General features: G+C 49.6%; 1 protein-coding gene across 1 annotated transcript in view; it reads right to left on the reverse strand.

The window, feature by feature from the left end:
* MYH9 (myosin heavy chain 9) overlaps positions 1-13,410 on the reverse strand; it is a 92,834-nt gene extending 79,424 nt beyond the window's left edge. Inside the window, exon 1 of the mRNA XM_027107515.1 lies at positions 13,244-13,410. The gene's annotated coding sequence lies outside the window, so the exon portion shown is untranslated. The remainder of the gene's footprint in view (positions 1-13,243) is intronic.
* Positions 13,411-26,962: the final 13,552 nt, after the last annotated feature.

The raw sequence follows: 26,962 nt of genomic DNA on the forward strand, positions 1-26,962 counted from the left end.
GATGCATGACTCCCCCAAGGTCCAAGAGCTGGCACAGGGGAGAATCCGAATTAGGACAGAGGGTCTGACTCCAAGTCCCCTGCCTATGTACACAAGTACCAGACACAACCATGGCACAGTGGTTAAACCTCAGACCCCAAAGAAATAAAGCCATCTACCCAAGGTCACACAGAGCTAAGTGACAGTGCTCATGCTGAACCAGGTCTGTTTGGTTCACGCTCCAGTAGGAATATATTCACTCCTCTCTGAAGCATGTATTAAGTGCTTACAGTGGGCCACATACAGTGCAAGGGTTCCAGTGGCAAGTCCTCTAATAGGGCAGGGACACCAGCAAGTAGGGTCGAGAAGGGCTAAGACAGAAACCAGTGGGGGGCGTGGGTGCTGACAGAGCAAGGGAAGCTCTCCCTGGCAGGCAGCCACCCAACACTTCGGCCAGCAACTGGGATTTTCTAATCCTGCAGAGTTTTCCGCAAGCGTTTCCTCTTGCTCACGTAAAAGCAGTGTTTATGGCTCCTCAGAGGGGAGAAGTCATCTCCAAGAACACTTGCTCCACAAGAATGGGCGGAGGATGCCATCACCCCTGTAAGGAAGGCAGAGCGACCTAAGAACTGTCCACCCCTGGTCCATTCTGGAGGCCTGGTTACTGCGGCACTTTGATGTCGAGGAGTGGAACTCAGGAGCAGAGAGGATGAAAGAAGACAGAAGGCAAAGGCGCTCTGTGAACCAAGGGCGGGCGGGGGGCAGAAGAGGGTATGGGGACACATTTACTGGGGGTCCCCCATGAACCAGACAGTGCACGGAGTGACTTCCACACTTTAGCTGCCCAAAGGACACCACAAGATGGGTTTTATTAACCAGATTTTACAGGTGAGCAAACTGGGGCTCGAAGCAGTTAAAGGAACAACTGGTGAAGTAGGGAGAAGTCCTAGAGGGACCGTTAGAGTGTCCCTGGGTTAGAGAGGCCTCCTCTGACACTGACACATACCCACTCCCCTCTCCCCTCTTATGGTCTGCACCCTGCCCCCCAAATTCACATATTGCAGCCTTCACCCCCGGTACCTCAGAATGTGATTGTATTTGGAGAGAGGGTCTTTAAAGAGGTCTTTAGGTGAAAATGAGACCATGAGGGTGGGCCCTAATCCAATCTGACTGGTGTCCTAGTAAAAGGAGGGGCTTTGGACACAGCAGGGATGTGTGCAAAGAGGGAAGACTGAGTGAAGAGGCTGCAAGAGGGAGGCCATCTGCAAGCCAAGGAGAGAGACCTCAGCAGAAACCAACCCTGCAGACACTGTGATCTTGGACTTCCAGCCTCCAGAACGGTGAGAAATAAATTTCTGTTGTTTAAGCAGCCCAGCCTTTGGTGCTCTGTACATGCCTTCACCTGACCATCATTCTCTACAGCATGACCGCCACCCTGACCTGCCACGGTGAGCCTGTTTGGTTGTCTGCTGTCTGCTCCTCCCCACTGGAACGTCAACCGCAGACTTTGGTTACTTTTACCCAGTCATGTATCCCCAGCACTGAAACAGACTCTAGCAGACAGCCAGCATTTGATACATATTTAATGAATAAATAAACTGAGTAAAAATGGGATTTAAACCCAGCTGCCACTTCTAGAGTCACCCACTCCCTTCCCCACGCCCCGCTGCCTCCTTCCGCTTTATCTAATTCTCTATTCCTGCCCCACCTCTCCTCCTCCAATATAAAAGCTGGTAAATAATTTTAAATCGTATAAATTCAAAGATAATCTCTAGTCTATCATCACCGCCAAACAGTAGTGTAAATAAGGTGACAGGAGATTTAAAAAAGATACACACTGGGGCTTCCCTGGTGGCGCAGTGGTTGAGAGTCCGCCTGCTGATGGAGGGGACATGGGTTCGTGCCCCGGTCCGGGAAGATCCCACATGCCGCGGAGCAGCTGGGCCCGTGAGCCATGGCCGCTGAGCACGCGCGTCCAGAGCCTGTGCTCCGCAACAGGAGAGGCCACGACAGCGAGAGGCCCGCGTACCACCAAAAAAAAAAAAAAAAAAGATACACACTGGACCTCACCTTGACCACCAGGGAACATTATGATCTAAGTGCTGAAATCCCCAGCTAATGGTTTATTCTCATTACTAATTTAAAGTCAATATGTAAAAAATAAGGTTAGGTGAGGTTTAGGGTTTGTTTTTGGTTTTCTGAGTGTGTATTTGATGGAGAGGGGAGCACACTGAGGACGACAGAGCTCTCCTACTCAAACCTCAACCCTGCGGACCTGGTACTGATCCAAAACGCCGCTGCAGCCTGGAGAGGGGACCCGATGAGGTCGGCAAAACCTGAAACAGACAGCACCACGGAGGTGTCCCAGTGACCACGGCCCGCCCTGGCCCTCTCATCCCCCCTCACTCCCTCGGGGTGTGGGTACGGGGATGGGGCTGGCTTCTCTCCTGCGCTCTAGGAAGACTGCAGCATTCAGGCCAGGCTCCCTTGAGCCAGAAGCTGGGGCTGGGGGACAGGGGCAGTGGGCAGCTGGAAAGAGGCAAGAAGCCTTGGCAAGGAAGCCATTAATCTGGAACGAAAGAAAACACCAGAACAAAGACACTGTAGCCCAGTTTCTAGGCCCTTGACCACCCGCCTTCTCCCCTCACACCCAGCCCCGCCCCCCAAAACTCCTTTACTGTTGTAAAGGTCTGTCTGCTTAAAAGCAGCCACTAAGATTCTGCAACTTCCTCTTTACAACAAAACTACGCTGTTGCAACTTGTTGCCACAGTTGGTTCCTTCCCCAGAGGCAGGAGCCACAGCACAGCCCAAGTGGCCTGCCTGGCTTTGGACGGTTCTCAGATGTCCCCACCCTTGGCCGCCTCCCACCGTGGTCACCAAGGGGCCTCCCTCAGAGGGCCAGAACCCCCCCCCCACTGACATGGTCCCTCGGAGCCGCTGTCCCTCACTACCGCCCACCGCCACCCCACCCCAGGCGTTTTCTGGTCCAGACCTGCGTGAACCAACCACTCGGGGAGGGAGGGCATAAAGATCTTCCTCCAATGAGCCCAGAAAGATCTCCCAGGTCCACGTTCCTGCGCTTTCTCACCACTGATGACAAAGTGGTTTTACCTGTTTTCCATCAACTCTACCAGGGCATCTAAGCTGCCACTTTCTCCAGGGCTCACCACCATCACAACCAACGACACCCAAGTGAAGTGATTCTTCCCTGGGTATAGACTGTGAGCCCCCTGAGGGCAGGATCTGGGATGTCTCATTCATCTACACCCTAACCACCCAACAGTTTCTGTATTTGCTGCATTAATGAATTTCCAAAAGACTCAATAAAACCCATGGAACTTTCTGGCAAAGTCAATAATGGTTCTTTCCCACCGTGGACCATAACATAGCCATTAAAATAATAACTGTGGAGACTGCTGCAACATAGGAAACTTTATATTACAGCACTGAGTAGTCACAACACACGACAGTATCTAATTTAATTTTAGCATTTAATTTTGTAAAATATGCAAGTATATGGACAGGAAACCCAGAAAAATGCAAACAGTGGATGGAGTGAGGGGCAAATTTGCTTCTTGCCAGGTTTGTTATTATATCATTTGTGCTATAAACAAACCTCCCCTCCTCGCTTTTCTTTTACTTTAAAAAGGGAAACGAGGGGCTTCCCTGGTGGCACAGTGGTTAAGAATCCGCCTGCCAATGCAGGGGACACGAGTTCAAGCCCTGGTCCGGGAAGATCCCACATGCTGCAGAGCAACTAAGCCCGCGCACCACGACTACTGAGCCTGCGCTCTGGAGCCCGCGTGCCACAACTACTGAAGCCCACATGCCACAACTACTGAAGCCCGTGCTCCTAGAGCCCATGCTCCACAAAAGAAGCCACAGCAATGAGAAGACTGCACATTGCAACGAAGAGTAGCCCCGCTTGCCACAACTAGAGAAAGCCCGCACACAACGAAGACCCAACGCAGCCAAAAATAAATAAAATAAAATAAAAAATTAATTAATTAAAAAAAGAAAAAGGGAACCTATTCCAGGAACAATTGTCTCTCTCAACACTCCATGAAAAATGTCATCCCAAATCCTTCAGCTGGGAACAGTGTCCTTGCTGACCACATAACCAGAGGGCACAGGCAGAATTCCCAGCAGCCACCCAGAGGTTAAGGGCCTGGGAGTGGAATCCCGGACCGCCACATTGCCCAGGAAATGGCACAGGGAAGCAGACCTTAATGGGCCATTTGGGCTGCTTAAGGGGCTTTGAGATGGGGCCGGGGCCTGGAGCCACTAAGGAGAAGAAATCTTTTACTAGCCCAGGGTGACTCAGAGGGCCTTGGCCACCTGCATCACCCTTACAAAGCTCCACCGAAGTCTGAGGGAATGAACAAGGTCCCAGCCCTGTTCCCTGGATGCGCTGTGCCACATCCCTACCTTGCAATCAGCTCAGATGCTACCTCCTCCAGGAAGCCTTCTCAGATCCCCCTGGGCCCCCAGCACTCTGGTGGGACACCAACAGCTCCTGGAAACAAGGGCCCCTGATTCCTTCCCCTCCTTATTCCCAGCACCCAGGCAAGCACCCAGCATACACTGTAAAGCTCTGAGGAGTGGTTACTGAATGATGATAGACAGATGGACAAAGGAAGCAGGAAGGAATGCAAGTCTGCAAGTGGGCTGATGTCAAGAAGAGCCCACTATGGAGATGGTGGCGGGCCCTCTGGCTGGCTGGCTCCCAGTGAGGACCAGCCAGGTCCCCACCAACAGCAGGCAGGCACGGCAGCCGGGATTTACGCTGCCCTCCCTTAGGACAAAACACACACACATTTGAAAAATGGTCGGTTGAGGTTAAAGGTGAAGTCAGTAGCCAAGGCAACACTATCGAACTGGCAACCTCGCTCCAAACAGCTAACTGCACTAGGGGTGAGGTGCCCCATCCTGCCCCGGCCCAAAGCCCTACTCTTTTCATTAATTCTCGGCCACTGGCGAGGAAGGAGGACTCAGGGACCAGTCCGACCCTTCACTGCCAAGTGAGAACAGGCAAGCCCAGGAGGGAAGGGCATCTGTAGGGACACACAGGGGTCAGGGCGCCTGAGTCTGAATCCCTGCTCAGTCTCATCTGTAAAATGGGGATCAACTTCCTACCTCCTGGGAATGAATTGAATGAGAGAATTCATGTAAAAGCACTAGCACAGCACCTGGCACCTAGCAAGTGCTCAATAAAATTTATCTCTTATTGTTATTACTATTACGGGCAGGGCTGGGACTTCAACCTAGATATCCTGATTACCAGGCCAGCGTCCCTCCACCAGAGCCTCTTCCTTCCTTCCTTGCCCACCTTCCTCATCTTCCCTCCTCCTCCCAGATGATCCTAGCCTCCAGGAAGCTGGCTCGAGATGCCCAGAAATCCCTGCTCACTCAGGGTGGCACGGGCTGCCTCACGTCCCAAGTCTCCGTCCCAGTGTCCCAACTCCCTAATAAAGGGTAGGGCTCCTGAGGCCAGGGATGGGCTCTCTGCCCTTGTCCCCACTGAAGCCCCAGCAGGCCCAGCACAGGGCAGGCCACACAGCAGGAGCCCAAGGCATCTCTGACGACTGACTTGGCCAAGAAATTTGGGATCAATACCCAACAGTTGGCTCTTCAATATTAAAAAACAGACAAAAACTTTAAAACTTTAAAACTTAAAAAAGCTCCCTGCCACCAACTTTCTTATCCCAGAGACTTCCAGACAAGTACCGAGCATCCGCCTTTTATGAAATGGAGAGATCACTAAACGGCAATCTAGAGCTCTGGCTGCCTGGCCCCCCGCGTCCCCAGGCTTACAGGCACAGGTATCAGTGAGACCTGAACTCCACTCGTGCAACAAGGACGAAAGGTCAAGTCCATGCCCGGCGCTGGCGAGAAACTGGGGATGGAGAGATGAAAGAAGACCCCACCTCTGACCTCTCAGTTCAGTGGGGTCTAAAACCTTCTCCCCTATTCCAGCCCAGTTAGATTAAGTCACCCAAATGGTTCCAAATGCCTCGTCTTTATGTTTATCAGACAGGAAGCTGCCTTCTCCAGCCCTGTGACTTAATGCAAAACACAGGAAATGTGGCGGCTTTTGAACATAGACAACTCAAAAAAAAGGTGCCCTGGCAGCTTTATAATCGCTTTTTTAAAATGCTTAAACCGACTCAGATCAGTCACCAGTTGAACTGTACGGTCTGGGGAGAAGAATGCAAAGGCTGCAGGCCTGGAAAACCTCAGCCTCCAAGCCCAGGGAAACTTTCGCAGGTTCCTCAGTCATCCCTCCGCACCACGTTATCGAGGGACGGGCTTGTTGCGCAAATTCAGAATCTTTAAAACCTGAACATACATCTCCAAACACCGGAGGACAGAGGATGTTGGCGACGACCTGCAAAAGGGAGGAAGAGGAGGAGGAAAAGAACTGGCCCACTTGGCGTATGTTTATATATAAATTACAACAAGCCTACAAAAGCGACATCTCCATGTGGTAGATGAGGAAACTGAGGCTCCAGCCTAGCAGTGGGAGGAAAGGCAAGGGTCTGGTCCTAGCTCCACCAGATCCCAAAGCTCTGGTTTGGTTCCCTCTACGTGGGTTTTGTATCAAAGATACAACACAGCGATCACCCAAGACGTTAAGTGACGTCTAAAATTACTAGAAACCAGGACTGGCTGAAGGACCGCGGAAAGCTGGTGTGGTTCTCTGAGTGGCCCACCCGCTCGCTGCCTGGCGCTGCCCCATGTGAAATATTGATTTTTGAGCTGCAGGAACTTCCAGCCCAAGTGGAACTGTCCAACTGGAAGAAGTTCAGAGAAACCCGAAACACTTCCCACCCCATTTCTTAACCCTTGGGCCCCTCCCCCCCACCCCCCAAAAGAAAAAGATTAAGGGTGTGGAAAAACAGACTCTTGAGGGAAGATTAAAGGAGCTAAGTACGTGTTGCTGGGCTAAACAGTGCATAAAGTTGAGGAAAGGCATGATAACAGCTCAAAACCACTTTTAAGCGAGGCCACGTGATTTTGAGAGAAAGGCACTGGGGTTAAGGGAAACCAGGGGCCAGGGCGTTCTTCTACCAACTCACAGAATGAGCTTGGGCGACTCACTCCTCTAACTGCGGGGGGAGGCGGCAAAAATTACACTATCCCTAAGACCCCTTCCAGCTCAGACATTCTATAATCCTAAGCAAATTCAGTAGGGAGGACTGTCCTGTCGCTGTTGATTTTCCTTTTAAGCGGGGCATCATTCAGGATTAGAGTTAAATGAAAGGAAAAGAAAACCTGAGATGGAAGTTCCTAAAATAACGTCCATGGAGGTGAGAGAAGGACCTCCCCTGGAGGACCCCTGGTCCTCTGGGCAACACGGTAAGGACCATAAGGACCAAGGACCTCTGAGAGGCCCCAAGGAAGTGACCTGCAGGCGGGGGGAAGGTCGGTTGCACCTTCGACTTCCCTGCAGGCCACAGCCCAACCTGCCCAGGCAGGAAGCCATACCCTTCAGTGGCAACTTCCAGAAGGCCCTGCAAGGTTCCCTCCAGCCACAGCGGGAGGCTTCCGCACCCAGGCTAGAGACGAAGACAGCTGCTGAAGACACCACGGTGAGAACCTGAGAGTCAGGCTGCAAAGAAACTCCCTACACGGCCTCGCCCTCAGCCAAAGGTCGGCCAGGAGCCTTCTCTGGGCCCACCTGCCCAGGCCCGGGTGTGCTGTGTCCCATCCTGGGTACTGAATCACCTCAGGCTGGAGAAACCAGTCGGCAGAATGGGGGCCTGAGAAAGTCCAACTGCAGCCTGCCTGCCTCAGTTACTTTTTAAAGAGACCCGCATCAGACGCAAGGGGGCAGCTCCCCAAATATCTGGTGCCCCTCAAAGCCTGAGGGGCAGGTGCGGGCAGAGGGGGCAGATACAGGCTGGCATCCAGACTTCAAACCGCCCGCCCACGGGCTGGCAGGCCCATTTTAGACGCAGGCTCATTCTGGGTGCTCCTGTGTGACTCACGCCACTTTCCAGGAGGCCTACAGGCTGCCTGGGAGGGACACAGCCCTGCCCGAGACCCTGAAGGGGTCTTCCACCGGCTGAAAGCACCAACTCGGTGGTGAGCAGAGCCTACGTCTTCTCGGGGGCCCACATCATGCAAGACTAAGGCAGTCCTCCTTGAGAGGGGGATCGGGGCCCTCCAATTCAAAACACCCCTCTGATCACATCTTCTCAAGAATTTGGGCTTTTCCAATGTTATTAATACATAAAAACCACAGGCCAGATGTGTGAGGGACAACCGGAGACAGGGTGGGTTGCAATGACCCCAAGTTTCCAAATGAGGAGGACCCAAGAGAATAAAGGTCTGGTCTTCTGGTCAGGGTGGTCTCCCCAGGCAAGGACAAGAGGACCGTTTGGAGCCAGGGGGATTGTGGGAAAGCTGGCAAAGGGGCATCCTGAAATACTTTCCAGACACATCTTGCAGGCTTCCTTTTCTCATACTGCAGAGAAAAAGCAATCATCTACCATCTTCCAGAACACGAGGGAGTGGATCAGAGTAGACATTTGTCTAAAGGGGTTACTCTGGTGATAATATGACATCATGGAGAAGAAAACAGGCCCGAAAATGGTCCAACCACAGAGCAATTCAGCCCATTTTTAAGACCCTTCCTCCCTCCCTGCATACAATAGGCACTCAGTGTGCAATCTGGAATCCTGAGCAAAATGCATTTTAAAGCGGAGACCTCTGAGACTGGCCAGCCGACCACTTATTTGTATAGATAATAAAACTAAGAAAATTTTGAATTTTTGACTATTTAAGGGCAATGCATGTGAAAAGGCATTTAGTGAAAAAAGTAACGCTCACCCCGGACTCCGGCTTCCTGGGCCCTATCTAGAGACAACCACTATTACCCGGGTTTCTGTAGCTTTCCGTGCATAGAGCCCAGGCGACACACCCTGTTTCACCCAAAAGGGAGCAACACGTATCCTACTTTGCTTCTAGTTTTATCCACTTACAATGTATCTTGAAGAGTATGGCCTATCGGTACCTATAGGTCAGCCTCATTTTTTCAAGGGCTGCAAGGATTCCCGCTGTACAGCTGTGCCATGATTTATTTGACCCTCTTAATGGACAGTTAGCTTGTTTCCTGTCTTTTTCTATGACGATGCTGCAAAGAATGTCCTCGGACATTTCCTTTTGCACGTTTGAGTTTATCTGCCGGGTGAGTTCCTAGAAATCAGTCAGAAAGACAATGCTTTGACAGATATTGCCAAACTACCTCCTCAAAAGAGAGTTGTTACAACTTAGACTCCCACCAACAGGGCATGAGAGTGCCTAAGAGACTGGGGCATCTTGGAGAAATTAAAATTAATCTTGGAGAAATTAAAGTGCATGTTTCAGGTATAATTGGTGGACACATAAACTGGTATGATGCCTTTACGGAGCGATACGGCACCTCCTACCAAAATCAAATGTTCCCCCAACCGGAGCCAGAGCCAGAAGCCAGGCCTCCAGACACTAAGTCCAGTGCTCTTTGCATGTCACCCCTTGGCTCTCTCCTAGATCACGGAAACCGTGTTTGAGAACTAAAATCGCAGTGAGTTTGTGTACCTTCTGCCTGGGCCAGGGCCCTGCAACAAGGCTAGTGAGCACAAGCTCATCACCAAGAGCATCCAAAAGCATCAGCAGATGGGACCCGGAAGCACCTGTGTTTTCACCACTCGGGCTTTGTGGTCAATGAGCACTGCACACACACAAGCGCACCATTTTTAGAAGTACAAACAGCACTGCGCTAAAAGCCGGGAAATCCATCTACCCCGCCTCCCGTTTCCTCACCGGACACCCCAGGAGTTAAGTTAAAAACGTACATAGTCACTATATATCAGGCCCTTTATATCCTTTATTTCTTTTAGTTCTTACATCTAACCCTGCAGGAGAAGCACCATGATTCCCATATTACAGATGAGGACACTGAGGCTCAGGGAGGTGACATGACTTGCCTACAGTCATAAAGTGGCAGCGTCGGGAGCTGAACTCTGCCTAGTGCCAAAGCTCACGACCCCACTCTTCCCAGCTCTCAAGAACGGGATTCCATAAGTCACAGGCTCACCGCTTCCCAGGGGGCAGCCGGGGTTCCACGCCATTGTCACCAGAGGGCTTAAGCCCAGGGGCTCAGCACAGCAAGGGTTAAAGCCGAGAGGCAGTGACTCTCTGAGGTTGCACAAAGGGAAAATGCACTTCCTGCCCCTGCGGGCAGAGATGCTGTATTATGCTCAGCAAATTAGGACGTTTGTTTAATTAAGAAGACACACAGATTTTGTTATTCTAAATATTTTTGGAACATGATGCTTGGGAGGAAGCTGTCAAGGCACGGATTTTTTTTTTTTCTTTTTTCCCTTTGCCTTGGGTTTCTCTTTCTCCCCCTCCAAGAGAAGGGTAGGGCCAGGCTCACAGGAAAACAACAGCCAAGCCCTCCTCTCCTTTTGAAATAAAGATGTCAAGCTGGTAAAGGCTGTCTTAAGTACTTTATGGAAGGATTAGCTGGAAGAGGAAGTGAAGAAAGCACAGCTAGCCTGGCTTCTAGCAATACCCTCCACCAGGCAACACAACAATGCAGCATTTTTGAGTGCGCTTTTCTCCCTTTAAAAAGCCCTCAACAGATCCTTGTTTTGTTTTTTTCTGGAGCAAAAACGGGCAAGAGGCAGGCTGTGATTAACATGCGTCCTTCATCCTGTAAGAGGGAAGTTGTCCCATCTCCAACCCCTTAGGTTAAAAAGTTTAAAAATAAAAAATAGGGCTTCCCTGGTGGCGCAGGGGTTGGGGGTCCGCCTGCCGATGCAGGGGAAACAGGTTCGTGCCCCGGTCCGGGAAGATCCCACAAACCGCGGAGCGGCTGGGCCCGTGAGCCATGGTCGCTGAGCCTGCGCGTCCGGAGCCTGTGCTCCGCTGCGGGAGAGGCCACAACGGTGAGAGGCCCGCGTACCACAAAAAAATAAATAAATAAAAATAAAAAAATAATAAAAAATAAAAACCAGAAAGCCCTGCCCCTCTCTTTCCTCTACCCTCAAATGCCCTTCAGACTAGGAGCCCCACAGAATGCACCTCTTGGGCTGCCCTTCCCCAAACAGAGCCTGCCAATCCCAGCACCTGGATCTGCCCACGGGCACTGCCGGGACTTGCTGAATGTGAAGAGTAGAGCTTTTCAGTGTCACCCTGCAGCCATCTGGGGGCACAGCGGCTCTCAAATTACATGGAGCAATCTCTTGATGTTTTTAATTACCCCTCAATTATCCACTAAATGAGTCCTCACTTTCCCGACACTGAATGCTTGCCTGGTTTGCCAAACCTGCAACGTCCTCCTTCCTGGGGGCGGCTTCCCTCCTCATCCCAGACAGTAGTGGCCCCCTCTCAGAATTCCTCGAGTCCTTTGTCTGCGGCCTGCTTGGGACACTCATCACAGGCTGCTTTTGTATTTCAGTCACTGGGCCACTATTTCCCCCTGAGGACTGTCAACTGCCCCTGGGCAGAGGCCTCTGGGTTCCCCCACGGATAGGCTGGCTCCCTTCTCCCAATCCCCATGACTCACAGCACCCTTCTAGAGTCTCTGTCATCTCTGCCTCACATTAGAGTCATCTGAAGATTTGTTTCAGCTCTCCCCTAGATGCCCCAGGGCAGGGGCCAGGTCTTGCTCAACCTCACCCCCCTACCACCTGGCAGAGTCCCTGGCACAGAGAAGCCAGTTAAATATTTGCTCAGTTACACATCTGTGTACCCTCCCCCCACCCCCAGCAGCCTTGTACGTAGATTGACTAATATTAATCAAGTGACTGTCTAAATAAGCCTTAAGGCAGCCTCCCTCCCTACCAAAAAGGGAATAAAGCACCCGGTGAGGTTACAGGCTCAGATAGTCAGAAATGGCCACAGTGTTGCAGGAAGGCGCTAAGTCTCTTCCCCTTCGACAGTTACTCGTTACTTTGCGATCCTGTTAAACCCAGGAAAGGGTGCACTGAACCGAGAAGCGACTGGGCCTCTCAAGTGTCCAGCGGAGAGAACCGCCCGTCCCCAGGACCTGGGACTTCCCGGGAACCTTCTCCCCACACCGGCTGGGTGGGGCCGCAGACAGCAGCCCCGACGCTCGCCCTGCCCCCGCCTCAAGACAGCCGACAACCTGGTCCAGGAGGGTACCTGGCCTGTTTGAGACACCGGGGTTCTCGGGAGGCATGCGATGGGGGGGATGCAGTCCCGCCCTCGGCGTGGCCCGAGGATAGCATGGGGTGAGGACCCTGCACAGGGACAAATGGGGCGGGGTGGGGGTGGGAGGTAAGTAGAAAACCCCGGATCTGGCCCAAACGGGAACGATGCAATAGCCCAGGCCGGATCCTAGAGGAGCAGGGCCCAGCTCTCCCCGCCCCCGCCCTGCTGGGGCGGCCCGCAGGTGCGCTGGAATCAGGTGCGCGCCGGGCCGCGGACATTGGTGCGGGCCTTCCTCTCCCGGGGAGCAGAAGTCAAAAGTCAACGGATGAGGATCTGTGGGGGAGGAGGGGAGTCTTTCCTGCCTCGAGCCGCGGTCTCCGCCGGGTACCCCTTCCCATGCACCCACCCGCACCTCTCCCGGTTCCCCTCCTCCGCCCAGCCGATCGCAGCCGGCCGAACGAGGAAGTCTGGAGCGGAGGGGTGAAACAGCAGAGCGCAATGTCTGCAGCAGGAGTCTCCGATTCTGACTCAGGAAGACGCCCTGACAGTTGCCAAACGGTCCCCGCCTACCCGTTACCTCCGTTTCGAAAACGCCCGGCAACTTCCAAAGGAACCCCCGCCCCGAGCCTCCCACCTTACCCTCACCCGTGCGGCTGGGTCCAAGGGACAGAGGCTCCCCAGAAGGGGTTAAAAAGTTTGCCCAACTTGGGCACTGGGCGAGGCGAGGGCGGGGCGCCTGCCCCGACAGCAGGGGGAGGTCGAGGCTCCCGGGTGCCCGGCTGGCGGAGTGCGCCAGCGGGAGGGGGCGGGTGGAACGGAGGGTTTCCGGGGAGCGCTCGGCCCCGAAGCCTTCCTCTGCTCCACGAGGCCTCGCTTCCAACGGCGCCTTCCCGGAGCGTCCGCGCAGAGGTCCCGGAGACCCTCCCGGAGCGAAGGATGCGGTGCCCCGGACCGGCCCCGCAGCTTTTGCGCCCGCCCGCGCCAGTCGCCGGCTGCGCGGAGGCCAAGAACCACACATCGGCCCGCTTGCCCCAGACGCCGCGCGTCCCGTAGCCGCCCGCCTGCTTGGGGCGGGACCCGCCGGTGGGGCTCGCTCACCTGAACCTGGATCTGCCCCGGGGAACAAGCGCTGCTTCTCCCGAGAGGTCTTTCTCGAGCGCTCGGGCGACTACGGGATGGGACGAGCGCCTGAGGCGGGAGCTGCAGCAGGTCAGCCTCGCTCAGCCTTCGGTACCCTGCTCAGGAACCGCGGTGATATGCGCGCCTCACCGCACCCTGCTCTGCTCCTCGCCTCCTTCCCGCCCCGCCCTCTCCGCGCGGGCCCATTCCGAGCGGGGCGCCGGCTGCGGGGCGGAGCCTGGCGGGATGAATCCGCCTCCCGAGTTGTCTCACCCACTCCAGCCCGCTTCTGGTCATGATGGACAGACATATTGACCTGTGGGAAGGCAGCGGGCGGAGCCTATGGGAACAGAGGGGTGGGAATTCATTCTCCCCATTCGCCCCCACCTCCACCCTCTCCACCTTCCCCCGCGCTTCCTAGGCGGGAGCCCCGCCCCCTAGGGCGGGCCCAACAAACAACCAGGTTCCAGGAGGAGGATTGACACAGAGAGAGTCCAATCAGGAGGATTAGACTCTCAGAGGCCTCCCGGCCGGGATTTTGGCGCATTGCCTAACCCAGGGCGAGGCCAGGCGGGAGCAGACTGGGGAAGTCCGGGTTTCTGACACCCCGCCCCGCGAGCTGTTTTCCCTGACCCAAGTCATTCTACCAGAACAGACATTAAGTACCATATATGGGAAAAGTGCTATTTTACAATTAAGAAGGCCTGTGGGGGCGGACCTGGACTCAGCCCCGGATCCGTTTTGTGCTCCCTAAGTTCGATTTCTGACCCGCTCTTTGGAGTGGGCATGCTGCCGTCTTTCAGCCTCCAGACCTTTGCACGAACGGGTTCCCTGAGCCTGGAGTGCCCTCCGAGCCTCTCTTTACCTCCACGTGGTTAACTCGCACACTTCCTTTCGGGTATTTGTTGCAAAATGTTTTTGGGGGTTTTTTTAGGTAGGCAAAGCGCATTTTTTTCCCCTGGTTACTGCCCACAACAAGAGGATTCATTTTGTTTTTTTAAGATTTTTTTACATTTTTAATCCATCTGGAATTCATTTGAATTCTGGAGTGGGAAAGAAATCGAATATAATTTTTGTAATAGCCAGCTATCCACACACCACCATCACCTACCGAACTCATATATTCTTGGATCTGTTTCTGAGTTGTAACCAGTGACCTTTCTGTGTGTTCCTGTGCCAGTTCCACAATACTTTAAGGATGGTAGCTTTATAATACATTTTATATCTAAGAGGGCAAATTTCTCATTACTATTTCCTTTTGGAATGTTCTTCCTATCATGACTATTCTCCCAAATGAGCTTCAAAAAAAGTATGATCTAAAGGCAAGAGAAAACTGGAAAAAAGATTTTGCAACTCTGTGACAAAGAATTATTATCAACAATATGTAAAGAGCTCTTCTGCTTCCATAAGAAAAACCCCCAATACTCCAAAATAAAAATAGCCCAAAAAGGAACAGGCTATTAAAAGAGAAGAAATATAAGGCTTCCCTGGTGGCGCAGTGGTTGGGAGTCCGCCTGCCGATGCAGGGGACACGGGTTCGTGCCCCGGTCCGGGAAGATCCCACATGCCGCCGAGCGGCTAGGCCCGTGAGCCATGGCTGCTGAGCCTGCGCGTCCGGAGCCTGTGCTCCGCAACGGGAGAGGCCACAACAGTGAGAGGCCTGCGTACAGCCAAAAAAAAAAAAAAAAAAAAAAAGAAGAAGAAATATAAATGGCCCGTAATTATGAAAAAATTAGTCATCTGAAATACAAACAAAACTACACGGGATGCCATTTTCCACCTATCAAATTAAAAAAATAAATAAATAAAAATGTCCACTGTTAGCCAGGTTTAGAGATACAGGTGGGAAAATAAATTGATCAATTTTCTCTGATAATTAATCATAAAATAATAACTGGAAAAGTGCACCAAGATGGGTTTAAAAGTTCTTTACAACATTGTTTATAGTCATTAAATATTAGAAATAAATGTACAATGTAAAAGGTTGAATAAATTTTAATACATCCACATGTTGAATACTACCCAGAAAGTCATCAAAAATTGTATCTAGATTTGTATTTATTGACTTAAAATATACTAAGTGAGGAAGAGCAAATTATAGAATGCTATGATAGCAGGATTTCATTTATTTTTTCATAATGTTTGTGTGTGTGTTATGTGTGTACATGTATGTATGTCTCAGAGAGAGAACGAGGTTTAAAAGGCATTATATCAAAGTGTAAGTAGGGGTTATGTCTTGGCAGAAGGACTGTGACTGATTTTTTTCTTTTTCTTATCTGTATTTCTAACACATATATCACTTGCATAATTTTTTCAAAACTGGGAGAAAAAGACTCACCCCCACGTCATCTTTATTTTTAATTAATTTATTTTTATTAATTTATTTTTATTAATTTATTTTTGGCTGTGTTGGGTCTTCATTGCTTTGCACCGGCTTTCTCTGGTTGCAGCGAGCAGCAGCTACTCTGTGCTGCAGCGCGTGGGCTTCTCATGCAGTGGCTTCTCTTGTTGCGGAGCACAGGCTCTAGGCGTGTGGGCTTCAGTAGTTGTGGCACGCAGGCTCAGTAGTTGTGGCATGCAGGCTCAGTAGTTGTGGCTCACGGGCTCTATAGCACAGGCTCAGTAGTTGTGGTGCACGGGCTTAGTTACCCTGTGGCATGTGAGATCTTCCCGGACGAGGCCTCAAACCCATGTCCCCTGCATTGGCAGGAGGGTTCTTAACCACTGCACCACCAGGGAAGTCCACCCCTACATCATCTTGAATTTATCTCTCATAGTATTTACACACTAGATTTTTTTTTTTTTTACACTAGATTTTAATTGTCCATGTACTTAACTGTTTTCTCTGCTAGGAGCTGCCTGAGGGCAGATAGGAAGTATGACTTATTTGTGGACCCAGAACTGACACAAGGCTTGGCATAAAATGGTCCTTAGTGGATGCTTGAAGAGGAATCAGAGAGCATCTGTTTCCTTATCTGTAAAATGGTTGTAGGGACTTCCCTGGTGGCGCGGTGGTTAAGAATCTGCCTGCCAATGCAGGGGACATGGGTTTGAGCCCTGGTCCGGGAAGATCCCACATGCTACGGAGCAACTAAGCCCATGCACAACCACTGAGCCTGCGCTGTAGAGCCCGCGAGCCACAACTACTGAGCCCGTGTGCCACAATTACTGAAGCCCAAGCGCCTAGAGCCTGTGCTCCACAGCAAGAGAAGCCACCACAATAAGAAGCCCGCGCACCTCAACGAAGAGTAGCCCCCGCTCGCGGCAATTAGAGAAAGCCCGCGTGCAGCAATGAAGACCCAACACAGCCAACAATAAATAAAATAAAAATAAATAAATTTAAATAAATAAAATGGATGTAATCACGGGGGCTTGCCCAGTCCGCAGAACTGTTGGGAGGAACACAGAAGCAGGCTTATAAGTGTTTTATAAACCGCTAACAATGTGTACTTACAACACAACATTATGGAAAATGATCATTTCCATTTTCCTCACCCTCAGTCTCCTACACCACCCTTTCCTGGAAACTGAGGTCACTCAGAAGATAACCTGTCAGATAAACTCTGAATTCTCTCCTCCCCATCTACTAGCCTGGATTCTTCCCTAAAGCAGGAAGCCCTCCTACTTACTGTCCAGCCTAACCCTTCCTCTATCTCCCAGAACCTGCACCCTCAATGGTGTCTACCCTCGTAATATTTTAGAAAAATATTTTATCTCTTTTGTCTGAGTATTAAAATAGTATTACGGTTGGTGTAGAAAAACACCAAAAAGAAGACAAATCAAAACTACCCACAACCTTACCACCACACTGTAGCAACTGTTAACAAATCTTATTTCCTTCAAATCTTTATACACACACATATTTAAAATAAAATTGAGAGATCCACATATATATATGGTCATCTGATTTATTACAAAGGTGCCACTGCAAAATAAATGGGGAAAAGATGGTCTTTTTAATAACTGGTTCTAGGTCCATCACCTATCTGCACATGGAAACATGAATCTTTACCCCTTGTCTTATACTTTTGAGAGAAATAGTTTAGGCTGAATCCAAGACCTAAATGTGAAAACGAAACAATAAAACTTCTAGAAAAAAGTTCTTCATGACCTTGAAGTAGGCAAAAAGATTTTAAGACACAAAAATTATGAATAGGAACCATAGGAAAAATTGTTAACTAGAACTTCATTAAAATTAAGCACTTTCATTCATCAAAAGATACATTTAAGAGAGTGAAAAATCAGACCACAGACTAGGAGAAAATATTTACAGTACATTATATATAACCAAGGGTGTGTATCCAGAATTTATCAAGAACATCTATGTTAAGAAAAAGACAGACAACCCAATTTTTTTTAATGGGCAGACTTGAATGAGTACTACATAAAAAAATAACTAGCCAGTAAGCAAATGAAAAGGTGCTAAACATCATTAGTTATAAAATGCAAGTTAGGGCTTCCCTGGTGGCGCAGTGGTTGAGAGTCCACCTGCCGATGCAGGGGACATGGGTTCGAGCCCTGGTCGGGGAAGATCCCACATGCCGGGGAGCAACTAAGCCCGTGTGCCACAAGTACTGAGCCTGTGCTCTAGAGCCCATGCTCTGCAACAAGAGAAACCACCGCAATGAGAAGCCCGCGCACTGCTCACCGCAAATAGAGAAAGCTCGCGTGCAGCAACGAAGACCCACTGCCGCCAAAAATAAATAAATAAATAAAATTTAAAAGAAGGAAATGTTCATAGCAGCTTAACACAGCCAAAAACTAGGAAGAGAAAAGGCTATCAACAGTACAATGGGGCTTCCCTGGTGGTGCAGTGGTTAAGAATCCACCTGCCAATGCAGGGGACACGGGTTCGAGCCCTGGTCGGGGAAGATCCCACATGCTGCGGAGCAACTAAGCCTGTGTGCCACAACTACTGAGCTTGCGCTCTAGAGCCCGTGAGCTACAACTACTGAGCCCGAGTGCCATAACTACTGAAGCCCGCGCGCCTAGAGCCTGTGCTCTGCAACAAGAGAAGCCACCCAATGAGAAGCCCGCGCACCGCAACGAAGAGTAGCCCCCGCTCGCCGTAACTAGAGAAAAGCCCGCGCGCAGCAACAAAGACACAAGGCAGCCAAAAATAAAATAAATAAATAAATTTATTTTTAAAAAAAACGGGCTTCCCTGGTGGCGCAGTGGTTGAGAGTCTGCCTGCCGATGCAGGGGACGCGGGTTCGTGCCCCGGTCCGGGAAGATCCCACATGCCGTGGGGCGGCTGGGCCCGTGAGCCATGGCCGCTGAGCCTGCGCGTCCGGAGCCTGTGCTCCGCAACGGGAGAGGCCACAACAGTGAGAGGCCCGCGTACCGCAAAAAAAAAAAAAAAGACAAAGACCTTAACAGAAAAAGATATACCGAGGGCAGATAAGCATATGAAAAGATGCTCCACATCATATGTTGTCAGAGAAATGCAATTTTAAACAACAATGAGCCACCGATACACGCCCATTAGAATGGCCAAAATCCAAAACACTAACAACACCAAATGCTGCTGAGGATGTGGAGCAACTGGAACTCTCGTTGATTGCTGGTGGGCATGCAAAGCCACTTTGGAAGCCGGTGTGGTGGTTTCTTACAAAACTAAATGTACTCTTACCATATGATCCAGCAATTGTGCTCCTTGGTGTTTACCCAAAGGAGTTGAAAACTTACATATACCCAAAATCCTGCACACAGATGATTATAGTAGCTTTATTCATAATTGCACAAGCTTGGAAGCAACCAACATGTCCTTCTGTAGGTGAATGGATAAACTGTTGTACATCCAGACAATGAAATATTAGCACTAAAAATAAATGAACTCTGGAGCCATGAAAAGATGTGGAGGAAGTTTAAACACATATTATTAAGTGAAAGATACCAATATGAAAAAACCTGCCTGCTATATGATTCCAACTACATGACATTCTGAAAAAGGCAAAGCTATGGAGAAAATGAAAAGATCAGTGGTTGTCGAGGGGTTGTGGGAAGAGGGAGGGCCAAACAGGGCAGAGCACAGAGGATTTTTAGGGCAGTGAAAATACTCTAATGGGGGATACATTCCTCGTTCTCCCCTCCTTCTCATCAGCAGACTTCTCCAGAAAGCGAGCCTTAAATCACAGCATCTGCATGAGGTTCCCTGATACCTCACCTTGCTCTCATTCACCTTGGGCCCCTCCCTCTCTCCGAAAACTGCCCGTCCGTGGTCCACAACCCAATGCCTCACTCAGGTCTTGCCTTCCTGGATGGATTTTGAAGGTGCTCAACATCCCCTCTTCCCAGCACAGACTTTCTAGAAACTCCCCAGAAGGACTGGTCACCTTCCCTTTTCTCTCTTCCATGATTGCTGGAATGCACAGGTTTGCGCTGCATCTGTTTTTTGGGTTTTTTTAATTTTTATTTTATTATTTTTTTGCGGTACGCGGGCCTCTCACCGCTGTGGCCCCTCCCGTCACGGAGCACAGGCTCCGGACGCGCAGGCTCAGCGGCCATGGCTCACGGGCCCAGTCGCTCCGCGGCATGTGGGATCCTCCCGGACCGGGGCACGAACCCGTGTCCCCTGCATCGGCAGGTGGACTCTCAACCACTGTGCCACCAGGGAAGCCCCTGCATCTGTTTTTTGAAGGTGGTATTTCTTCCAGTTGGTTGGTACCTGGGTTGTATCTGTCCTTAAATACTTTTAATAGCACCTCTGCCAGAGGCTGACATTTATTGAGTGATTTACCATGTGACAGGCACGGTGCTAAATGCCTTGTTTAAATATCATCTCATTTAATCCTCGCAAGGATACTGTGAGGTTAGAGATGAATATTATCTCCATTTTACAGATGAGGAAGAGGAGGCTCAGAGAACTTAAGTGACTTGCCAAGTTCACACAGTGGTAGGATCAGAGTTCGGCCCATGTCAGCGCAGCTTCAGAGCATATGTGCTACATACTATACTGAGGTTCCCCCTATTTCCAGCTCTCTTCTCCCCTCTTCTCCTCTGTCCTAGAGCTGGGTTTCTAACCCACTCCCCCACTTTTAAATATTATAGCCATGTGAATGACTTGCAAATCCGTATCTCCAACACCAGCCTCTTCCTGATGTTCAGTCTCCCTTTTTTTTTTTTTTTTGCGGTACGCGGGCCTCTCACTGTTGTGGCCTCTCCCGTTGCGGAGCACAGGCTCCAGACGCGCAGGCTCAGCGGCCACGGCTCACGGACCCAGCCACTCCGCGGCATGTGGGATCTTCCCGGACCGGGGCACGAACCCGTGTCCCCTGCATCGGCAGGCGGACTCTCAAACACTGCGCCACCAGGGAAGCCCCAGTCTCTTTTTTTTAATTTGTTTTTATTGTGGTTAAAATACATACATAACGTAAAATTTACCATCTTAATCAGGTTTAAGTGTACGGTTCTGTGGCATTAAGGACACTCATATTGTTGTGAAACCGTCACCACCATCCTGCTCCAAAACTCTTCTCATCTTGCAAAACTGAAACCCTACACCCAGTAACTAGTAACTCCCCATCCTCCTCTCTTGCTCTGCCCCCACCTCCTGGGAAACCACTATTCTACTTTCTGTCCCTATGAGTTGTTTTTTGTTTGTTTGTTTTTTGCGGTACGCGGGCCTCTCACTGCTGTGGCCTCTCCAATTGCGGAGCACAGGCTCCGGACGCGCAGGCTCAGCGGCCATGGCTCACGGGCCCAGCCGCTCCGCGGCATGTAGGATCTTCCCAGACCGGGGCGCGAACCCATGTCCCCTGCATCGGCAGGCGGACTCCCAACCACTGCGCCACCAGGGAAGCCCTGTCCCTATGAGTCTGACTCTAGGTCTGTCACTCCTGGTAAGTGGAATCAACAGTATTTGCCTTTTTGTGACTGGCTTACTTCACATAGCATAATGTCCTCAACTTTCATCCATGTTGTAGCATATGTCAGAATTCCTTCTTTTCTAATGCTGAGTAATATTCTACTGTATGTACATCCCATATTTTGCTTATCCTTTTATCCATTGATGGATACTTGGGTAGCTTCCACATTTTAGCTATTGTGACTAATAGTGCTATGAACATGGATGCACAGATATCTCTTCTGTTTTCAGTTCTTTGGTATATGCTCAGAAGTAGAATTGCTGAATCATATGGTAATTCTATTTTTAATTTTTTTAGGAATACCATACTGTTTTTCACAGCAGCTATATATTTCACCTTCCTACCAAGAGTGCACAAGGATTCCAATTTGTCCACATCCTCCCTTCTGCTTATTTTCTGTAATAATAAATTGTTTTTTAAGTACTGTCAACAAAGACGATATACAACAGGAAAATAGGTGAAAAAATTTTTTCTTGGTAGTAGCCGTTTTAATGGGTGTGAGATGGTATCTCATCGTGGTTTTGATTTGCATTTCCCTGATGATTAGCGATGTTGAGCATCTTTTCGTGCGCTTATTGGCCGTTTGTATATCTTCTTTGGAGAAATGTCTATTCAAGTCCTTTGCCCATTTTGGAATCAGACTGTTGGGATTTTTTTGTTGATGAATTTTAGGAGTTCTCTGTATACTCTGAATATTAATCCCTTATCAGATATATAATTTGCAAATATTTCCTCCTAATCTCTGGGTTGCCTTTTTACTCTGTTGATACTGTTTTTTGTTTTGTTTTTTTTTTGGCTGCATTGGATCTTCGTTGTTGCGCGCGGGCTTTCTCCAGTTGCGGAGAGCAGGGGCTACTCTTCGTTGTGGTGTGTGGGCTTCTCATTGCGGTGGCTTGTCTTCTTGGAGTGTGGGCTCTAGGCGTGCAGGTTTTAGTAGTTGTGGCGCACGGGCTTAGTTGCTCTGCGGCATGTGGGATCTTCACGGACCAGGACTCGAACCCAAGTTCCCTGCAGTGGCAGGTGAATTCTTAACCACTGCGCCACCAGGGAAGCCCTCTGTTGATAGTGTTTTCTGATGCACAGAATTTTTTTTCATGAAGTTCAATTTGCCTATTTTTTTCTTTTGTTGCATGTGCCCTTCAGTCTTTTTTAATCCACATAATTTTTTATGCTAAGATAATACATCTTGGACTAAACATAAAGTATCTTTGGAAGGATAGACAAGAAGTAACACTGGCTGTTCTTAGAAGAACTGGCTGATGGGGAAACAGGAGTAGGAGAATTTTCACTGAAAAAATCCTTTCTCTCTCTTAAATTGAGACTCATATGAATGTATTATCTATTTAAATAAATCAAATTTAAATATAAAAAGATACGCTACAAATTAAAATATAGGTATAAAATAATACATTCTCATTTTTTAAACCTAGAAAACAATTTTAAGCATAAAGAAAAACATCTAAATCACCTACAGTTTTATTACCCAAGATTCTTGGTGCATTTCCCTATTGTTCGGTTGTGTAATGATGTGGTTCTTCCCAAACCTGTCTGCACACCTGACTCCCAGCTCTGCTCCCGTTGCCAGCCTCTCCATGCCAACCAGACCCAAGCCCAGAGGCCTCTCTCGCTCCCCTGTCCTTTCTCCTCCCTGACTCCCTGACTTCACTCCTCACTCCCCTTACCCCCACCTCACCCAGTCTTCCTTTCCTTCTCCCCAGCATCTCCTTGCTCTCGGGCACTTGCCCTCCCCTCCTCCCCTCCAGACCGTGAGCTGAGCTTCCCAGCAGGGCTCTCCGCCACTGTCTCTTCCCATTTCCACTGGTATTTTCCACATCCCAAGATTGATGTCCTGGAGCCCAGCTATGAGCATCAGCTCAGCACAGACTTACTGAACTCTTACTATGTGTCAGGCATGGAGCTAAGCACTTGGCACATCCATTGCCTTATTACATCCTCATCTCAGTCTTTTGATGTGGGTACTATTATTCTCCCCCATTTCACAGATGAGGAAACCGAGGCTCAGAGGAGTTAAGTAATTTGTCCAAGATGATACTAGATCGCTCACGTTCTGATAACAACTTTACGATTATTATTGGTTCATTACTCTCAACGACCCAATCATCATGACTTTTTCTCCTCATTTTACAGAGAAGAAAATAAGCACAGAACGTTAAGTAACTTGATCAAGGTTGTTCAGCTAATAGGTGGTGAGGCTGAGATTTGAACCCAGGTGTGTTCACTGCACAAAATCCAAAACCTCTCATTTTGATGCTCTGTCTTCGTGGACTCTGCTCTGGCCCTCAAAGAGCCTAGATTACGTTCTGCGCTTCTCCGGCCAAAAACCTTTGCAGTGCTTTCCTTGTGAAGCCCAAACTCCTAGCCTGGTGTCCTGGGCTGCATGCAATTATCTCCAATCTCCTGATAAGACCTGTCACCCTCTGGTCCTCTGCAGGGACTTACCCCGCAAGCAGCAGCAGCTCACTGAACCTGCCCATTCTACGAATTGGCCACTGTCCCACCACTGCTTTCATACCTTCTCTGGCGATTCTGCCCGCTGGCCCCAACCCATCCGTCCAGACCCCGATCCCCCTCTAGAAAGAGACCCCTCCCTCCTCCTGACATAGAGCATCCTCTGACCACACGTTTCCCCTTCCATCGTGTCCTGTCTTTTGCCTCCTGGGTCACAATCCAGACTCCAGCACCTACTGTGCCTCAGTATCCTCATTTGGAAAATGGGGATGATGATACTCCTTACAGAGCTGGGTGGTTGTGAGGATGAAACGACATCATGTATGTCAAACACCCACAGGAGTCAGGGCGGAGTAAGTGCTATCCCCAAGTATTTCCTGAGGGTGGGTTATTTGCCAGACCCTGTGCCAGATGCTGGGATTTGGTGACGGACAAGCTTCCGTCTCTGCTCTGATGCTGGTGCTAACAGAACAGCCTGGTAAGGGCTGCAAAGAATAAGCACTTGAGGGGTGTGTGGGGGCAGAAGAAGGACATCTAGGGGAAGGGGGAGGAGCAGCTTATTCCAGGCAGGAAAACTGAGTGCAAGCCCCAGTGGGGAGAAGACGCAGACTGTGCAGGACTCAGCAGCTCGGTGCCTGGGTGGGAAGTGTCAAGGAGGCAGGAGGGGTAGGAAAGGACGAGGACCTGCTGCAGAAACTCGGGTCTCCGGACGAGCAGCGTAGCGGCACCAGCCTCACCTGGGAGCTGGTTAGAAGCCCGGAGTCTCAGGACCCAGCCCAGACCCACGGAATCCAAATCTGCGTGTTAACAAGCCCTCCAGGTGCTTTGCATCATCTTTAAGTGGGGCAAACACTGGGCTTAATCAGGTGACCTGTGGTCCTACAGAGGAGCTTCCACTCCAGTGGACGTTGGAATCTCTGGGGAGATTTGCATCCAATCAGTATCCGAGGTGGTGGGTCCTGAGGGTCCTTATTTTATAAATTTGTTATTCATTCAACAAATGATTACTGGGACTTCCCTGGCGGTCCAGTGGTTAAGACTCCAGGCTTCCACTGCAGGGGGCACGGGTTCAATCCCTGGTCAGGGAACTAAGATCCCGCATGCCACACGGCGTGGCCAAAAAATAATTAAATAAATAAATAAATAAATAAAATATATCACATCTTAAAAGAAAAAAAGATTACTGAGCACAGGACCATGGCTTCTCCTTTCCTGGAATAGTACTCAGGGCCTCTCTCTTAGCACACACTCAACAAACATCATGCCAGGAATCTGGTGCATGGGCTCCCAAGCCCAATTTACCTTTTTCTGTCTAGGGCCCACCCTGGTCTCCCTGCCGTCACTCAAAGATGCACACACACTTCTCCCCCTTCCTCTTCAGCCTTTGAGTGGGTTGACTCCTTCAGGAGGCCTCTCAGATCTTCCTACCTGGTACGGAGGTCCTCTTCCCATAGCACACTGGGCTTGTTTCTGTCATAGCATCCTTGTACTATCAGCCTGCCTGCTTCCGAACAAGGAGCCAGGAGCTTCCTATGCACAGATCACTGCTTTGTTTGTGCCTGTATCCCCATGACCTGGCACAGTTAAATGTTTGTAAGGTGAATGAACAAATAAATAACCTAATAAAAATTAAAATAGACACACTACCACATAGCGGGTAGATAACCAAGGAACTACTGTTGGGAACTATATTCAATATCTTATAATAACCTATAACGGAAAAGAATCTAAAAAAAGAATATATATATATATATATATATATATATAACTGAATCACTTTGCTGTACACCTGAAACTAACACAACATTGTTAATCAACTATATTTCAATAAAAACTTTTTAAAAAAGAATAGATGTGAAAGCATGACATCAATGTTAGATAATGCAATTATTCATTTGTGTTTGTTGCATGGTGTCTTTCCACAGATGGGTGCTGGAGAGTAAATAACCATGACTCTATTTTTCTTAAGAACTTTTCTGAGATGTAATTCACATACCTTTCACCCATGTAAAGGGTACAATTCAGTGATTTTGAGTATAGTCATGGAGTTGTGCAACCATGACCACTATTTAATTCCAGAACATTTTCATCACTCCAAAGAAACCCCATATCTATTAGCAGTCAATCCCCATTTCCCCCCAACCTCCTCCCCCTGCCCTAGGCAACCACTAATCTACTGCCTGTCTCTATAGATGTGCCTATTCTGGACAGCTTATGTAAATGGAATCGTACAATATATGGTCCTTGGTGTCTGGCTTCTTTCACTTAGCATGAGTGTTCCAGGTTCATTTACGCAGGAACATGTATCGGTACTTCATTCCTTCTATTGCTGAAAGATATTGCGTTGTATGCATACACCACATTTTGCTTATCCACTCGTCAGATGACAATAACCAACTTTCATGCAGGTTTACAGCGTTTAGCTTTTGCATCTGCATTCTCATGCTGCCTCGCTTCATCTTGACATTTACTGTTTGAGGAAGGTTGTGTTTATCCCCATTTTGCAGGTGAGTAAACTGAGGCTAGAATGAGCAGTTTTGACTTGCCAGAGATCACAGGCTATTAAACAGCAGAGTCATAATCTAAAGCCCTTTTCTCTGTGCCATTCTGCCTCCCTCCCCAATCCAGTTTATGTCACATCTCCCTTTTCCCTTTATAAATCCACTTTTCATGGTGTCCACAGTGCCCTATGGCTACCGGGCCTTGGATACACAGAGGTTTGGGTGTATGTTCAGGAAGGATGTTGAGCCTTTATCTGATCTGGATTTATAAGCCAAAGGTCTGCCCTGTTTACAGCCTCAGTGTAGACAGGCCACTTCTGGCTCCTGGATGGGGGCAGTGGAGGGGGAGGGGGTGTTAGCTGAGAGGAGACCAAGTTCTGGGAGTATATTACCCCACCATCCACCCTGTAGAAAGCGGCCTCCCCCACCGGCCCCAGCGCCACCCAGACCTTCCTGTGGCCACTCCGCCTGCCTGCCACGCCCCTTCCTCTCCAGTCACAGAGAACTTTAAACACGCCTCTTGATAGCCCTGGTCACACTGTCACACAGTTCTTTGTTTATTTGTCTGGTCCCCCAAACCTGTGAGCGCAGACCTGAAAATCACCTTAATATCACAGCAACTGACAATAGGATCTGGGTCAATGCTAGTGGAATGAATGGGTCTTCCGTGTTTTAGTAATAGTGCCTATCAGGGATTCCCTGGTGGGCAAGTGCTTAGGACTCGGAGCTTTCACCGCCATGGCCTTGGTTCAGTCCCTGGTTGGGGTAAGATCCTGCAAGCCATGTGGCGTGGCCAAAAACAGTTAATTAATTAATTTAAAAATAGTGTCTGTCATCTACTGCATGCTGACCACAAGACG

This window comes from Aethalodelphis obliquidens, unplaced genomic scaffold (genome assembly GCF_003676395.1).
Source record: "Aethalodelphis obliquidens isolate GAN/ISIS:26980383/991018 unplaced genomic scaffold, ASM367639v1 scaffold8, whole genome shotgun sequence".
NCBI lineage: Eukaryota > Metazoa > Chordata > Mammalia > Artiodactyla > Delphinidae > Aethalodelphis > Aethalodelphis obliquidens.